Source organism: Sciurus carolinensis, chromosome 11, assembly GCF_902686445.1.
Source record: "Sciurus carolinensis chromosome 11, mSciCar1.2, whole genome shotgun sequence".
NCBI classification, from domain to species: domain Eukaryota; kingdom Metazoa; phylum Chordata; class Mammalia; order Rodentia; family Sciuridae; genus Sciurus; species Sciurus carolinensis.
Window position 1 is genome coordinate 75,498,212 of NC_062223.1, and position 18,574 is coordinate 75,516,785.

An 18,574-nucleotide genomic window follows, 5' to 3' on the forward strand; every position below is an offset into this window, starting at 1 on the left:
ATGACGTACCTTACAGAAATAGAGCAAGCAATCATGAAATTCATCTGGAAGAATAAGAAACCCAGAATAGCTAAAGCAATCCTTAGCAGGAAGAATGAAACAGGGGGTATTGCAATACCAGAACTTCAACTATACTACAAAGCAATAGTAACAAAAACGGCATGGTATTGGCACCAAAATAGACAGGTAGATCAGTGGTACAGAATAGAGGACACAAACCCAAATAAATACAATTTTCTAATACTAGACAAAGGTGCCAAAAATATGCAAAGGAGAAAAGAAAGCCTCTTCAACAAATGGTGCTGGGAAAACTGGAAATCCATATGCAACAGAATGAAACTAAACCCCTGTCACCCTGTACAAAAATCAACTCAAAATGGATCAAGGACCTTGAAATCAGACCAGAGACCCTGCATCTTATAGAAGAAAAAGTAGGTCCAAATCTTCATCTTGTTGGCTTAGGATCAGACTTCCTTAACAGGACTCCCATAGCACAAGAAATAAAAGCAAGAATCAATAACTGGGATAGATTCAAACTAAATAGCTTTCTCTCAGCAAAGGAAACTATCAGCAATGTGAAGAGAGAGCCAACAGAGTGGGAGAAAATCTTTGCCACTCATACTTCAGATAGAGCACTAATTTCCAGAATATATAAAGAACTCAAAAAACTTTACACGAAGAATACAAATAACCCAATCAACAAATGGGCTAAAGATATGAACAGACGCTTCACAGAAGATCTACAAGCAATCAACAAACATGAAAAAATGTTCCCCATCTTTAGTAATAAGAGAAATGCAAATCAAAACTATTCTAAGATTCCATCTCACCCCAATTAGAAAGGCAATTATCAAGAATACAAGCAACAATAGGTGTTGGATAGGATGTGGGGAAAAAGGTACACTCATACATTGCTGATGGGGCTGCAAATTAGTGCAGCCACTCTGGAAAGCAGTGTGGAGATTCCTCAGAAAGCTTGGAATGGACCCACCATTTGACCCAGCTATCCCACTCCTCAGCCTATACCCAAAGGACTTAAAATCAGCATACTACAGAGATACAGCCACCATCAATGTTCATAGCTGCTCAATTCACAATAGCCAGACTGTGGAACCAACCTAGATGTCCTTCAATTGATGAATGGATAAAGAAACTGTGGTATATATATTCAATGGAATATTACTCAGCTATAAAGAATAATAAAATTATGGCATTTGCAGGCAAATGGATGAAATTGGAGAATATCATGCTAAGTGAGATAAGCCAATCTCAAAAATCCAAAGGACAAATGATCTCACTGATAAGCGGTAGATGACACATAATGGGGGGTGGGAGGAGGGCAAGAATGGAGGAAGGAGGGACTGTATAGAGGGAAAAGAGGGGTGGTAGGGGTGCAGGGGGAGGAAAAAAATAACAGAATGAATCAAACATCATTACCCTATGTAAATGTATGATTACGCAAATGGTATGCTGTTACTCCATGTACAAACAGAAAGAACATGTATCCCATTTGTTTACAATAAAAATAAATTAAAAAAAAAAAAGAAACTGGTACTTTAGATGAAACTGTTGGCAAAAATGTCAGTGCTACTCAAAAGACAAAATGAGAAGACGAACATTGTTTATTATGCCAGATATCTAGGCACTTTACATCAACTCACTACAACCTATCAGGTTGATTATTATCCCATTCTAAGATGAAAAAAAAAACTAAGGCACAGGGAGGAGGTTAAGCAACTTGCTTAAAGTCACACTGCTGGGAAGGAGCAGTTTGAATATAGTCTAGACTTGCCCTGTCCAATACAGTAGCCAGCAGTACCACAGATGGCTTTGAACACTTGAAATGTGGCCCCCAAATGAGGTGCACTGGCTTTTGAAGACTTGGTACAAAAAGAATGTAAAATAGCTCAAGATTTCCTATTGATTATATGATAAATGATAATACTGTGATTTAGACTTAAAATAATAAGAAAATTAATTGCACATAGTTTCTAATTCTTCTCCCCCTCTTGTCTCTGCCCCTACCTCCAGTGCAGGGGATCAACCCAGGCCTCTGCAATGCTAGGCCACTGGCTACACTTGCAGCCCCTGCATCTATTTCTTTCAATGTGCCTATTAGCAAATTTACATGGCACTTGTGGTTCACTGTGTATTTCCATTGGGTAGCACAGTTCTCAACTCTTGACCACTCTGTTCACTGCTTCTCAAAAGTGATAGCAAATATGAATGAGGACCTGCTACAGGCCAGGCACCTGGCTGAGGTGTAACACAAGTGGACTGATGATGGTCCCAGCCACCTCTCTAGATTGGTCAGAGGAAACCAGAATCCACCCTGAAAAGAGCCTGGCCTCTGCTAGGCCTCTCTCAAGTTCCTATTCATTCATTAAAGGGCAATAGCCAAGGTCAGAGACACTGGGACTCACACTGACCACCCTCTGTGACTTCCCTATTCAAGGAGCTGGAAGCATGAACCAGATGCCTCCAGGAACTTTGGGTCAGAAAGGATCAAATACCACTAGCCTATGAGATCAGTCAGGGGACCCTCACCAGACTGGGGTCAGGGGCAGCTCCCTAGAGGGGGAACCTCCTTTACATAAGAAGAGTGAAGCACTGTCCTGTTGAGGCCCAGCCCAAGTCAGCAATACTGTCCTCTCTTTATTGAAAACTCTGATATTTTATACTTTGGTTCATCATAGATTTTTGGCAGGTTGAGGCAGGAGGATCACAAGTTCAAGGCCAGCCTCGGCAATTGAGTAAGGCTCTTGAGCAACTTAGTGAGATGCTGTCTTGAAATGAAAATTTTAAAGGGTTGTGGAAGTGGTTCAGGGGTAAAAAATACTCCTGGGTTCAAGCTCCAGTACCAAAATTAAAAAAAAAAAAAAAAAAAAAATTATACACACACACACCCCTGGATGACCAGAGGTCTTTGGTCCCCCCCTTAAATTTTGCACATCACTTGCTCTGTCCTCATCCTGGCCCTGGTTTAGGGATTAAAACTGTGCTTCTAAGGCAAGTCCTAGAGAGTCATCACCCCAAGGGAGGCAGGGTCAGAGCAGAGGCAAGTATCATCCTGTAGCAAGGGCACAGCCACAGTTGGGGGCTCTCTTCCCCCACCCCAAGGCCCAGGCTTCTCCTGTCTCCCTGTACCATCACTGGCTGAGCCGGCTATGGCCAGGGTCCCGCCCCTGCTCAAAGTTCTGCCAGATCCCTGTATTCTCAGGAGCTTATCGGCTATCATTCAACCTGTCCAGCCCTGATGCTTAAGGAAGAAGAAACAAACACTCATAGGGAGGAAGTGACTTGCTCAAATTCTCAGTGACATACCCTAAGCCCCAGGCAGGCTGGGCTGGCCCCCTCCACAACTCTCTCCATGTCACTTCCTATACCAGACACTGGCCTGGCTTATGGGGGGCCCCTAAAACTGTCAGCTGATAATGAGTAAATAAACCGCACCCTCCCTCTTCAGGGCACTGGCTCCAGGCCATCTCTTGCAGAAAGTCTTCCCTGACTGCCCCTTGGTCTCCTAGGACTCTGACACAGCCACACAGCTCAGCACTGTTTCTGTTCTCCTTAGTTGCTCTGTTTGCAGGGATCCCCCTCCATCCAACACCCAATGTGGTCTGGGGTGTTCTGAGAGTTTGTACCTCTTCTTGTTCCCCCTGGCCTCCACAGTGGAGCCCAGCACCCGGATGGGCTCACAAGGGGACCCAGTCTCAGCCCATGTAAGAAAGGGTCATCTGGAATCTCTAATCCTTGCCAGCCAGTCCTTCTTCATGTTTTGCTTGAACCCCCCTTGTTGGAACCAAAGCTTTAACCCTTCTGGCCACCATTTCAACATCAAAAGCAGAGTTTAAATTTCAGAGCCCCATCTCTGTCCCAGCCTGGCATCTCCCTCTAGGCACTTCTACCCACCACTGACTGGTAGCACCATTTCAGCAGCCTAGTAAGCATGACAACCATACTTCAGCTTCTTGCATTTCCTAAGTGCCCACCGTGTGCCCAGCCCCTGCAAACTCCCGCCTTCATCTCACTCATCCTTATAACCAACCATTCCAAGACCTGGGATTTTTACCCCATTTCACACTGTGGTGGAAACTTACCCAGGTCACTTGCTGGAGCCCACAGGGCCTTCAGAGGATGTGGCTGCCTCTGTCTAGTAGAGTCAGGGAGTCTTCCTGAGGGATCCTGTTCCAGGCAAAGGAAAAACTGAATGTGAGAGGGCCAGGGATAGGAAAGAACCTAGAAAATCCTAAGCTGGGAGAGTTCAGCAAGACAGGAACAGAGGACACCCAGAAAAGCTACAGCAGGCTGCTGATCCATGTGGTTGTGTCCCTCTCTGAGGCATCCCTGAGCCTCTTTGCATTCTGCTTTGCATGAATGAGTCAGCCCTGGTCAGGGCAGCCTTAAATGTCCTAACTCCTTCCACACTCCGCTCTGGAGTCCTCTGGGCCAGGACACCTCCCCAGCACCCACTCTGCATCCCCAGTGCCCCCTCTACACAGAGCGCCATTATAGGGGTTCAAGGAAAGACCTAGCAGCCCTGCAGGGAACCAGAGAGGAAGGCCTTGCTTACCCACCTCCTCCTCCTCTGCACAACCCACCTCTTGCCCCAGGTCCCAGGTCCCAGGCCCCAGGGCTCCCAGCACAGGCAGGTGGATAGGAACCTGGGTAAACAGACCTCAAGAAACCCCTCAGAGCTTTCTACACAGGAACTAAGAACATACACAGTCACCTGGGTCTACAAACCACACCCCACCAGCACCACAAACCCATACTCCACACTGCCTCAAGGGCACATACCTCCCACCCACCTGACAGCCACACAGCAGAGCCACCCACCCCACCACACCACACCATACAGCCTTCAGGCCTCCGGCTCCCCACCAACAATCCCACTGTGCACACTGCCCCAGAGCCCCAACATACCCCAGTCCCCACCTTCTACCCCTCCCTGGGCCCAGTCACCAGGTGATACCTACGGGCAGGGTCACCCTCCTGGGTATCTGCCACCCGCTTGGGCGCTCAGGACTCCACTAGCCCAGGCTAACGCAGGCAAGCCTTGGAGACACTTCCTGTAGATATGAGGAACTAGGTGGGGGTTGGGTTCCCAGTCCGGAGGGTGCAGAAGTGACCCCCGCCCCTGCAAACACCAGCTCTCTCAGGACCACCACCAACCCCACAAGGCAGCAAGTGCAGCCCCCAAGTGAGTAGCTGACTGGCCCTTGGCCAAAAAGCCTGTTTTCTGTTTTTCAGGGAGACATGGCCACTGCTTACAAGTCCCAAGAAGACACACCAGATCTCCTGCCCTGCTCCTGCCCATGTCTCTGACTTGTTAATCCTTCCGAGCACCAGGAGGGTCCTGCCCCGTCTGTGGTATGGCTTGTCTTCTGGGGTCCCTGAAGCACAGGAAGCTGATGGTCCGTGGGCAAGTTCCTGGGCTTCAGAGTTCAGGCACCCCTACCCAGTATGCAGGGTAAGAAGACTCCAGTCCCAGCTCCACCACTTCTTGTCTGAAGCTCTGGGCAAGTCATGTGATGTTCTAAGCCTTGGTTTCCCTCTCCACAAAATGGAAAGTTCAGTCCCTGCCCAGCACCCAGACAACCGTGACATGTCACCACATGTACACTAGAGGCTACACTTGCTCATCTTCTGCTCACTTCTCCACTGCTAAGGCAGTCACTTCCTGTACCCAGTCCCAAGGCCTTGTCCAGTCCTAACCAAAACAGCCCACGGTGCTAGGCTTACAGCCAGAATTGGGATGGGACCCTCAGCATCCCAAGGTTTTCGGTTACCCCGGACACCAATGATGGCCTCACCCCACCTTCTGCCATGTCCCTCTGCATCATTCCAGACCAGACACCCACTGCCTGTTGGACTTCTGCCTGTAGTACCCAAGACACCACTACCTGCCATCCCACACCAAACTCACCTGCTCATGGGCCTCCTGCTCTGAAAGAAGAGCTGTCAACCCAGGTGGGGCCCTTAAACAAATGAGACAGAGATGGCTCTTCCTCCAGGAAGCCCACACCAGAGCATGCAGTTCAGCAAGCAAAGGACAGGCTGGGTTTTGGTCCTCCTTCTCTGGCTCTCACCTCCACCCATCCCCCTAGTACCCTTTGACAGTGCACAACACACACACATCCACAGAGTATGGATGAGAGACATGATTTTTTTTATTTTAATAATGTTATCTTATTTACTTATTTATTTATTTTGGTACCAAGGGATTGAATCTAGGGGCACTCAACCACTGAGCCACAACCCCAGCCTTTTTTACTTTGAGACAAGATCTTGCTAAGTTGCTTAAAGTCTCACTAAATTGCTGAGGCTGGTTTTGAGTCTGCAATCCTCCTCAAGGGTGTGTCAGGGAAACATGATATTTTAACCACCTTCTTGTGGCAGCCCCACCAGCATCACCCTAATAAAATGATATACCACAGTGTTATTAATGACCAAGAGATCCTAAAGACTAAGGGACAGCAGACTGCCCAGGTCCTAATTTCATGCCTAATATGAACTCTCACCCCTGTCTTGAAAGATTTTCTACAAGTTGGATGTCTAGATTGTTTGAAGTTTTTACACCTGTGTATCACTTTTATAATCAGAAGGAAAAAAGAGAAATGTATTTTAAGTAACTGTCAATGAATTTCTTGCAGTTTGTTCCCTAATACTATCATTATAAAGTAGCTTCATTTTAAATATAGCATGCATAGAGTACTAAGAGAACTAAAAAGGAAATTGCTGATATGCTGCGTCATCCAGACTGGAGAATGAGAGATGGAGACCCACAGCCCCTCCCCACCTCACCCTCCTGAGAGCCTCACACACAGCTAATCAAATAAGGTCCCCTAGACTCCCCCAGGCACCAGAGGCCAGAGGCAGAGTGTAGCCTCTGACTTCCAAACCAGAAATGCACTGAGGCCCACTCCAGATAGCATCTGACCCCACCCCTGTCCTGCTACTCGCCCTTGGTCCCCTTCGTGGCTCAGTTCCACCCCAGAAGAGGGTCAGATAGAGAGCAAGGTGTGACTTTCAAGTCCCTCCCTTGCAGAAAAAAAAAAAAAAAATGAAGCTAAAAGTAAAAGGGTTTGGTTTTAGGCCTCGAAAAAGCCTGCCACATACAGCCCCTCTCTGGTCCTGTCACGTACCCTTCCCCAGTGGGTCACTCAGGACCACTCCCTTCCCTCCCGGAACTTCCCTCCTTGGTATGTTTTGACACAAACCTTTCTGTGACCTTTTATAACAGGCCTCTCTGCTGGTTTATTTTTGCAGTGCTAAGGATGAAACCCAGGGCCTGTGGTGAGTGCCCGCCACTGAACTACACCTCCAGTCCTTGGCCTTTCAGCTTGCCTGGACCCCGAGTCCTTGTCCCATTCTCCTGCCTTTCCCTCCCACAGCCAGCCTATCTCAAGTCCAGGGGGCAAACCTGACACAAGGTAAAGCTCCTGCCCTAACCCACATCCACCTTCTCCGCCCCACCCCCTCATCCTTAAGGGTCAGCTCAGGTCCTTCCCACCTGTGACCCACCAGCCCCACACCTGCAGACCAGGGGCGCTCCTGCCAAAACCACAACTGGGCACTGGCCTGGCTCCATGCCCCTCCGTCACCGACACAGTTTCTAGGGTTCGGAACTTCTCAGGGCACCTCCCACAGCACAGAGGGTTGTGCTGGGCAGAAGCAGGCCTGAGGTGCCACAGGGTGACTCCAGGAAATCCTCCACTGTGACCGCTACCCCCAGGGAGACAGGAGGGGCGTGTAAACGAGGCAGAAACAGAAACAGGAAGACAGCTGACAGCAGGAGGATGGGAAAACAGGGCTCAACACAGAATCACAGGTGGCAGGAGCAGACAGAATGAGGGTCACTACTGTTCCTTTTGCCAGGCCCCTTGGCATACACTGGAGTGGCCTCAGGCAAGTATAGCATTGACAGTGGAGAGAAAAACTGACCAGAAACCTGAGGCTCCTGCTTGCTCAGGAAGGACTTGGTGGGTTCCTCTGCACCCCAGATCTGTGGCCCAGGGGAACAGGGACCCAGACCTGCCCCTCTCTAGGTGGCCCCTGGAATGGAGAAGCCAGAATATAAGCTGGCCCCTTACTGCTGCCACCTGAAAGGGAAGCTGCTGTGTTGGTGGGGTGGGGTGACCAGATTGGCAAGGGAAGGGGCTGGGGCTGGAAGGGAGGAGGGAGATGGGGACTATCCCCACAGGCTTTGGTCTCTAATTTGCTGTTGTCACCTCACCTCAACTTTCCCCACTACACAGCCAGACAAAACAAAAGGACTCCTTAACTCAGCCTTCCTCTTGAAGACCTGTCCAGCAGGCCACAATGGGGCATCCTAACCTGCTCCCCTGGTCAGCCTTCCCTGATCAGAGCACCACAAGGCCACACTATGCAATGGCAATCATCTGCCAGGTACTGTACCCACACCTACCATACCACACACATCAAGAAAGCAGGTGGTTTTAGACCACTTTACAGATGAGTAAACAGTCTCAGAGAGGTTCAAGGCCACACGGGGCCAGAATCTGAACCAAAGATTTCCTGGATCCTCTCTCCATCCCATCTCCTCAGAAGGGACAACACAGAGACAGGTAGGGCCCAGGGAAGACACAGGGAAGGCAGGTAGGAGAGAGAGATCAAGTGTAGGCTAAGAAGGAAGGTCAACCTAAGATGCTCATCATTACTGTCCAGGCAAGAGGAAGCCACAGTAGGCAGCAGAGTGTTTCTAGGACAGAGCACACAGCAACAGACAGGCAGGACAGAGGAATTCACATAACTTCTCTGAGCCTCGGTTTACACGCCTGCGTGATGGAATCATGATAGCTTTGTCTTGAAGGCTGGGGAGGAATAAATATAAGCCTTCAAAACAGATCCCACAGCTGACCAGCTCTCACTCCCTCAGAGTAAGAGCCCAGCTGGCACATGGCCTCCTGGCCCTGCATGATCTGCCCTACTTGCTTGCTCTGGATGCTATTCCAACACCACACACTGCACGGGCTCCTGCCTCAGGCTGGGCGCTGGAGCTCCCTCAGCCTAGAATGCTCTTGGACAGACATCGGCACAGACCCTTCCCACACTTTTTCAGGCACCTTCACAAATGCTAGACCTTCCCTGACCAATGGACCTATAAAAGCACCACTAAAAGTCTCTCTCCTCATCCTGTTATTATTCAGCATCCCATTTATCACCATCAGACACCACTTTATATAATTTATTCGTTAATGTCAATCTCCTCAGCTGGGAGGCACAGGCCTTGTTTTATGCACAGCTGTATCCCCAGGAGCAGGAGCAGTGTTCCAAAATATGCTCAATAACTATGTGTGAAATATACTGACAGAAACCTACAAAGGCCTGGCTTGGAGCAGGCACTCAATATGTGACATCTGTCAGTATTTTCAGCCTTTGCTCCTCACCCTCCTGAGCCCCCTCCTCCTCTGCCTCATATCCTTCCCCAGGAAGCCTCCTGAGCTGCTGTGGGCAGCAGGCAGCAGGGGTTGGGCACACAAACAGAGGTGGAAAGAGCTGGGCAGGGGCTGCAGAAGGCTGGACCTGGAAGGCATCCTGTTTAGGTCTGATCCCAGCTCACCCTGGTGAGATAGGTGGGAGAAGGTAAGATGGTCAAGATCTATGTCAAAATTCAGACTGGAGAGATAAGAGTCAAAGATTTGACTCTGAGGTTCCTTAGAACCTTCTGTGGTTGGGCTTATCCCTTCTTTTGACCTCTGAGGCTACCCCAGCCACTTCCTGTTGGGCTGGCCCAGTAAACACTTCTGGGGAGCCCCACACACACAGGGGAAGTGCTGACTCTCAGGCCCCCCATGCATCACTCAACCATTCCCCAAAACAGGTCAGAACTACCACAGGCTCCCAGGAGTCTCTGAAACCAACCACCACCCTCTAGGCAGGTGCTGCCTCTCCCCTGCCTGCCTAACCTTCCATGGCTCTCCAACACCAGTGGGGTTCAGCAAGTCCCCACCCACTGGCTTCTGCCTCTTGCCCCTCATCTCTGGCCTCATTTCCTCCACTGCCAATAGCAGCACTTCCCCACCAGGCCTTTGCTTACAACCACTCCATCCGTCTAGAACTTTCTCTACCTTACCCTGTCAATCAGCTCAAGTGCCACCTGCTTCAGGAAGCAGTCTGACTCCCAAGGTCACAGCTCTGATCACGCCATGGTCAGTATGATTATATTTGTCACATACTGTCTGCTACTCCCAACTGGTAGGACCATGGTCTGATTTCCATGTCCCAAAGGTGGCACACAATGAACAGCTATTGACTGAATAGCTGTTCAATCAATTGGATACTCCCCAGTTTTAGACATGAAAAGTAAGTAGCCCAGGTCAGCCTGCAAGTCAGCATCCCAAGTGTGACTAGAGTCCAGCCTCTGGCCTCCTAGTACCACACCCCCATTCTGCTGGTGCCCACCAGCTATAGCTCCCTCCTCCTGCTGCATCCAGCCTTGCCTTCTCGCTGCACTCTGTAAGCCCCGACCATCCACTCTTCCCACATTAAGTACCACCTCTTCCAATCCTCCCCATTTCCAGAAGGAAAAGTGAGTCCCAGAGAGGGCAAAAGCCTAACCAGGGCCACACAGCAAGTCAGGAACAGGACCCAGGTCTGAGCTTGGAATAACTGGTGGGGAGGAGGTCCTCAGATGACTTTGGAGATACTGGAGCAAATCCTGCCCCTCCAAGTGGGTTAGGCCAGTTTGGCACTGAGAAATGTGGGTTTTCAGGCCACCAGGAGTAGAGGCAGGTCAGTGTCCTGATTCAGTTCCTGGAACAGATACTCCCTGGATCTTCGGACTCCCTAGGCTTAGCATGTCCATCTATAGAGCTGAGGAAAAAGGCAGAAGCGGGAGGAGCAGCCCCAGCCTGAGCAGGGAGGTAGAACTTCAGCTGACACTCTGATACACCTTCACCAAGCAAGGGACACTCCACCCCAAGCTGTCTTGTCATTTGGAAATAACATCAGTTCTCTGTCCTGACCCTGGAGGAGAAGGTTCCTCTCTCCCCACCAAGCCCACAGTGGCCTTTGGGAACAAATTGCATTTTAGCTGCAAAAGCACACAGCAGCCAGCTAGAGGTCACCACTAAAGAGATCAAAGGACCAAGGCTCAAGAGGGTGAAAGCCTCACCCAACTCACCCCTCAAGGGGTGCAAGGCTGGGCTCTACCCACCCTAACCACTAGGACATCCACTGCTGAGCCCACCTCAGAGTCCCCACCAGAGGGAAGTGTCCCAGGAAGGGGCTAAGAAGCATGCCCCAGAAAGCTCACCCAGCCAGGGAGTCCCCCAGGAAACACTCCTATGCCTAGGGCCCTTTGAGTGCAGGACCAGACAGCACTAGAAAGAGCTGAGGTAGACATCCTGAAGCACCCAAACGCCCTCAACCAAGGCCTAGGCTCCTGCACCCCAAGGCAGGGAGCCCTTGGGGCTCCCTGACTCAGATCTTCACTCACCATCTCTCTTAGTAAGTGTCCTCAAGCCTGATTCTGACCCTTCAAGGTCTGACCTGGGTCTGCTGAGCCACCTCTCATGCTGGCTTTTATGTCCACAGTGTGAAGCTAACTTTGCTCTGTGACCCAGCCAGTCACCGCCCTCTCCCTGGGTCTCCCTTCAACCTGACCCTGGTGTCTGTAGGATAGCCCCACTACTCCCAGTGAATGCAGAGGGACCACCTTTCTTCCGACCACCAAGACAGCTGTCTCTTCTGCTTCCACCCTATCCCTGCAGCTTGCTCCTCAGATTTCTGGAAAGGGAGGCAGCAGGGTGTGCATGTTGGGGGTGATGGGTGCAGAAAGCACATGAGCTAGGCTGGAGGCCAGGGGGGCTTCTGACCCACCCAGCAGCCTGCAAAACTCTCTGAGCCTTGGTTAGGCACCAGATTGGCTACAGAGTAGCACAGGGCTCAGCCTCAACTCAGGGTGACCCACCTCAACTCCAAGTTTTGCAGACTCTTAGAACTTGGACTTTTAGAAATTCAGAAGTTGGGAATGACGGGGATAGCAAACTCTAGAATCCCTGAATCTCTGATGACTGGAGTGTCAGAATCTTAACATCCTGGCAGCCAGTGTGGAGAGAGGGAGGGGGCAGAGAGGAGAAAGAAGCCCTCCTCTCCCCCTCCTACTTTCACCTCCCCCCTGTCCAGTTTGGTTGGTTTCTGTCTTGCACTATCCACACCTGGGGCCACTTTACCCTGACCCTCCCTGAAGCTCAGGGAAGTTGAACTATTGAAGAACAGTGGTCTGCCAAAGGCCTCCAACTCAGCAAGAAGCCACGGATAAACCCTGAGTTCCTAACTCCAGGCCTGACTACAGGCAGACTCCAGGCCCCTCGTGTTGTGGTGAGAGGAGAGTAAGGGATACACAGAAGTGGACCAGGAGGGAAGCTGGTTGGGGAGACCCACACACCTGGAAACCAACATGCAGTGGCAGCTCAGCCCTGCTAATGCTCCCATCAGTAGCTCCCACACAGGCCTGGTCAGAGAAGCTAGGGACAGGTCAGGCCAGAATCCTCTAGGGCCTCTGGGCAGCTAAGATCCCAGGAGTGGTCCCTTGTCCCTGGCCTGGGATGATGACAAGAGTGGTCATAAGAGGTCTCACCCTCTTGCCTTTATCTTGGCCCTCACAAAATGAAGACAATGACAAGGAAGATTCTGCCATATCCCTCCATGGAGGATTCTGATCCTATGCCCTCCCTAGACCCCTCTGGTCCTCAGAATCACATTCCTGATCGGGTGGGCTCCACATCTTGGTCTCTTGGCTCAAGGAATTTTTCCAAGGATTGCTTAATCAGTCACTGACACCCTACACTGTGGCAGATCCCAGGCAACTTAGGAGGAACTGGTTCTGGTTTGGTCAGGGAAAAAGACTGGCCTCTATTTTACAATGCAATGTGGGAAGTGTCTGAGGAAGCTCAGGACTTCAGGGGGTCCAACCAGGCCCCAGGCAGGAAGGAGGAGTGCACCTCAGAGCCCCCCACTTGAGTTCCTGCCCCAACCCTCTCTTTTCTCAGCTCACTGCTGATAAGTCACTTACCTTCTACTGACCTCAGTCTCTTCATCAGAAAACTAGGGTCAGGGGGAACCACTGTATTACCAAAAGCCAGGGTGGACCGGACAGGACAAGAGCAGAAATCAGCACTCTAGGAGGTGTCCTGGGTTCCTGGGGACTCCAGACTCAAAAGAAATTAATTCAGTCTGCAAACAGGAAACCTTGCTGGGATCCTGGCTCCACAGCTGGGCACTAGCACATCACCTGAACAGGTAGCCTTCCAGTCTCTGCCTGTGACTCCAACTGGGACTCCCCAGGCTGGGACTAGGTTTGGCTCTTCTGTGTCTGCAATGTCTCCCTATGCTCAGGGTTCTCACTGAAGCAAAGGAAATTCAGATGCCCAGCTACTCTAAGTAACAGATGATCCTGGGCAAATCACTTAACTTCTCTGGGACTCAGTTTCCTCATCTATAAAATGGGAGTGATGTTTACCCCATCAGATTACTGTTGAGGAAACACAAAGTTCTTGCACACTGCCTGGCACAGCTTCCAAGCAACAATAGCTACTGCTATTATTACTATGATTAAATAATTTACTACCACCAGATTAAATCACAATGTTATTGAACTGGTCACTTAACTCCATATCCCCTCTCAACCACTCTGACTGTTCCAATGATGCAGGGCAAATGTCCTAATTTTTTTTTTTTTCCTTTTGGAAATGGGGATTGAACCCAGGGGTACTTTATTTTACCACTGAGTTACAGCCCCAGCATTTTTTCAATTTTGAGACAGGGTCTTGCTAACTTACTCAGGCTGGCCTCGAACTTGCAACCTTCCTGCCTCAGTCTCTCAAGTTGATGGGATCGCATAGATATACCACTGCATCTGTCCAGATGTACTAATTATGGGAGACAGGTTTTTCCTTCCTAAACTATCACCTAAAGGATGAGAGACATTGCACAGGAAGACTGCAAAGGTGAATCAAGTACTGCAGTCCCAGACTCTCCCAGACACCTGGCATCATCTGCCTCTTTGAGCTAGGACTGTCCTCCCCAGAGTCACTGTCGGAAGGTACAGGACTGGGGGCCTGGCCAGAGGTGCGTGCATAAGTGGACAAGATGTCTTCTCTGACTACAGCTGGAGGAGCCTAGTGTTGAATCAGGGGCAGCCTCTGACCTTACGTTGTTCAGACCCAAGTGGCCATTCTCAGTGAAGAACCCCTCAGTAAAACATGAAACTTCCTTCCGCACAGGGCTGTGGAGGGGGCTGAGACAGGAGGACAGGGTGCAAGGAGCTGCCCAAAGGATGGATGCTACTCCTCAAGGAGGGACCAGGGCTGCCTAATTGGGGTCACATTTTGCTCAAAGCTACCTTGGCCACCACCCAGGGGAAAGTCCCTCACTGAACAAGACCCTGGTTGAGTTCCAGGGGTGATAGGAGGAGATGACAGAGGAGGGGAAATCAGGCTGAAGGAGGCAAACAACTGCCTGGGTACTGATCTTGCCTCTACCCCTAATCCACTATAATCTTGGGCCAGTTACTTAGCCTCACTCTGCCTCGGTTTCCTGATCTGTAAAACAGCACCTAACCTCTCTGGTTGTAGGCAGGATAAAATTGATTAATATACAGAAAAGTAGCTGGGTGTGGTGGTGCACGCCTGTAATCCCAGTGACTTGGGAGGCTATGGAGGAGGATCTCAAGTTTGAGGCCAAACTGGATAATTTAGCAAGACCCTGCCTCAAAATAAAATTTTAAAAGAACCAGGCACATGCCTGTAATCCCAGTGGTTCAGGAGGTTGGGGCAGGAGGACCGTGAGTTCAAAGTCAGCTTCTGCAAAAGCGAGGCATTAAGCAACTCAATGAGACCCTATCTCTAAATAAAATACAAAATAAGGCTGGAGATGTGGTTCAGCAGTTGAGTGCCACTGAGTTCAATCCCTGGTACCCCCAAAAATAAATAAAGGGTTGGGGGTGTAGATCAGTGGTGAAACACCCCTGGGTTCAATCCCAGTAGTGTGTATATGCATGTGTGCATGTATATGTGCATCTATATACACACAGACATGAAAATGCCTACAACAACGCTATAAGCACGTTTGCTGACATAGTTCTCACTGATGAAAGTACTCAGCTCTTTCAGGCTCAGTGTCTTCCTCTCTGATTCTCCTCTCAAGCAGTGATAGCCTCCAGCACCTGGTGGATTCTCAGAGAAAGCTTCCCTCTCTCCTTCCTTTGCCTCAGACTAGGAGTCTACTTGGTCCTGTTACCTCCTGGCCCCCTCCCCAGGCTCCCTGTGTGATCCGGCCTGATCTCTGGGTCCTTAACCTCTGTGTCCTCATCTACAAAAGAAGTTTCTGAGCCAAGTGGTGTCTAAGTGTCCATGGCTGTATCTGCCATAGGGGGCCTCTCCCCAACCCCTCTTCCCTACTTTCTTCCCCATTTCCAACTGATACCCTACTGCATCCCCTCTGGTTATGACAGAACCTTGGAAACTAAAGCAGGGTGGAGGGGACAGCTAGTGGGCAAGAAGCACCAGCCTTCAAGCAGCTCAGAGTCCACTCCAGGCCCCCAGGGGTTAAGACCCAGAGAGAGGGGTGGGGGCCAGGGTCAGTACTGGACGCTGGACAGACGGGCCTGGAGCCCAGGGCCTGCTTCCCCTCCCCCTCCCCTGGGAACACAGGCCACTTGTTTGGGCATTGGCGGCTGCTTTGAGCTTAGCCAAAGGAGAGTGGAGTGGGAAGGGGAGAGGCCCAGGAGGGTGATGGGGACTCCCCTCCCTCCAGTCAGTGCCCTAGGCCTGGTTCACCACTGGCCCCAGTACTCTGCAGCCCCTCTGAACTGACCATTTTTCCTGAATTGAATGCTCAATGTTGGGGGCAGGATTTATTTTTAGATAGACAATATTCTTGCCCCAGCCCAGCCTCTCTTTGGGGCATGAAGCCAGGGCTTACCGCCCCATTCTTCAGATGGGGAAATGAAGGATCTGAAAAGCATAGGGTCTTGAAGAGCTAGAGAGCGCTTGGTGGTGCAGTGGGGCTCCTGGCTGCAGGTCCCAGTCAGTCCTGCGGTTCTGCAAGACCCCATCCCACAGAGCTCCAAGGAGACCCTTCCTAAGCTGTGCATTACAGAGGACTGAAAAGCTGGGCTGGAAGGAGTGGGCAGCCCACTTCTCAAACCTGAAGTCCCAAAGGACATGGGGATATAGATAGAGAGAAAACTTCTGGAAGGTGTGGGGAGGACATGCAATCTGCACAAAAGGCTGATTCTTAATGTGTGGAGAAAAATAACTAGAGCCCAAGGGGTGAAAGGTAAGGCTGGGGCTGAGGGGGGAGACTGAATGCCCAAATGAAGCCTGGGGGCAATCAGGGACCTGGGAGCCTCTGCCCTCTTCCACCACACACACTACAGTCATCAGCAATCTGCCTAGGACACTTCCCTCCTACGCTACTCCAGTGAGCAAGTGGCCAATGGGAAGGTAGGGTCCCCAGGCTAGGGTCTAGACAATCCCCAGTGACCCATGGAACAGAAAGATGAGTTTTGTGTACACCTCTCCGGGTGTACACCCCTGGTAACCACACCCATCTCCTTGCCATTTTTCAAGCACACTATCCAGGTTCCTGCCTCTGCACAGCTATGCCCTCACCTGAAGGCCTGTGACCTGCCACTGACCTGCCAAGGCCCATTCCGGTCATCTCCTGCTCCCTGGGCCTGTACCTGTCTATACCTGTCTTCGTGGCTCTGCTGGGTTCCTTCTACTCTGTAATGATCTTGCTGGGAGGTCTCCCCCAGCTTGATTGCTCTTGGCTCTTGAAGGACAGGCATTATGGGTGCCTCAGTCTGGGAACCTGAAACTGTAGGCAGTCAAATCTTTTCCTAAACATCCCTCCAATGCCCTGAAGCCCTCTCCCCCATAGAGAGGATCAGAGAAGTGTCCCTAGGACATGAGATTGGGGTGAGTGCATGTGGTTGAAGCCTTCTTTGATGGCTCCCAATCGGAGTTTCCCAGCACCAAAAATCACTCCTAGAGACCTGGGACCAATTACCCACCTCATGTCCCCAAGCCTGCACTCTACAGGCCCAACCACCTACTTCCGGCTTGACCCCATTCAGTGAACACACCCCTCCTTTTTCCAGCAATTGGGCCAGGTAGGCTCTTGGGAGGCCATGCCCCCATTTACCGGCCGGGAATTAAGGTGCTGAGACCGGAAGTAGCCGGCCCAGGTCCAAGGCACTGGGTCATAAGGACCTTCAGAAAGGTTAGGGGTCTCAGCAATCAGCGGGATGGGAGCTTTCATTTTACAGATAGGAAAATCAAGACTCCCGAGGGCGGGCTGGCTCCGGAGCCTGGGTGCCTTCATGCTGAAGGACTGAGGGCTGGAAGCTCGGTGTCTGCCCGCTCTGGCCCAACAGTTCATCCTTAGTAGCGACGCCCACCCCCACGGCCAGACAGGAAAACAGACCAGATGACCCCGGGAAAGTGGGAGCCCAGCGCCGGTGGCCGCGCGGCCTCGGCGTTCCCTTCTGCGGTATGGGGAAACTGCAGACCACACCTGAGAGGGGGCTGCGAACCCGGGGCCCCGGAAGCCAGAAGCACTGACCTGTTTTGAGTGAAGTCTCCATGCGGGGACCCGAAGTCCCGGGGCCGCCACGGACTCCAGCTGCCGCCGCCAACTCGCGGCAGCCGGCCGGTCGCGCCCACCCCGCGGGGCGCTTCCGCCCGCCCCACGTGACACCCCGGGGAGGGGGGAGCGGGGAAGGGGCAGGGACCCGGCCCCGCCCCGCCCCCAGCCCAGTAGCGATCCTTGAGTCCGCGGGCCGGCCTGCTTGCTGGACCGGTGGGTCTGAGTCTCTCTCCTCCCCTCTCGCTGCTGGCAAGTCCTCTGGTCTCCTGAGGCCAAGTCTGCCTCCCCCTCCACCCCCACCCCCCGCACACGGCCAGCCGAGTCTCCATCTCTCCTGGAGTCTCCCAGCCTCGCCACCCCTTTTCTCGTGAGTCTGCCCCGTGGGAAGGGACACGGACACACACACACACACACCACATGAGGGAGTCGGTGGGGTTGGAGGCAGGAGGACGGTGGTCCCTGAACACCTCCTCTGGAGTTCTTCCCAACCACATTCTTCAAGGGTATCCCACCTCTATCCCTGGACCCACATCCCCCTGGGAAGGGGTGGTGGGATAGAAAGAGTCCCGTCACAGGTCCCAGCACCCAAGGCTCCTTTAATGAACTAAAAACGGGAAATTCTTTCTCTCCTCCCAAGTACATACAGAAAGGAGAGCCCCAGGCTTGGCAGGCATTTCTGGGTCCTGTGTCTAGGACACCTCTGGGGCCAGCTGAGTCAGAGACATTAACTTCCCTGGTTTTCTATTTTTTTCATATACGCAATGGGGATATTTGGAAGAAGGGCTCTCAGTAGGATGGGTGTAGGGGGTTACCCTGAGAGAAATGCCCTTAATTTGAATACCCACTATATGCCACGCATGAAGGCAAAAATTGTCACCACAGTTTATAAAGTAGGAAATGAAGCTCCAGGAAGTTCCCATGCTTTCCCCAAGTTACAGAACCAGTATTGAGC

The 18,574-nt window shown here is 51.4% G+C and overlaps 1 protein-coding gene across 5 annotated transcripts in view; it reads right to left on the bottom strand.

Moving 5' to 3' along the window:
* Arap1 (ArfGAP with RhoGAP domain, ankyrin repeat and PH domain 1) overlaps positions 1-17,765 on the bottom strand; it is a 62,806-nt gene extending 45,041 nt beyond the window's left edge. For 2 of the 5 annotated variants that reach the window (XM_047516414.1, XM_047516416.1), the window contains exons 1-2: positions 17,599-17,762; positions 4,101-4,185 (exon numbers count right to left, since the gene is read on the bottom strand). The gene's annotated coding sequence lies outside the window, so the exon portion shown is untranslated. Of the gene's footprint in view, positions 1-4,100; positions 4,186-4,979; positions 5,041-17,598 lie in introns of those variants that run through there. The other 3 variants (XM_047516419.1, XM_047516418.1, XM_047516415.1) reach the window with 3 other exon arrangements.
* Between the last annotated feature and the right edge of the window lie 809 nt (positions 17,766-18,574).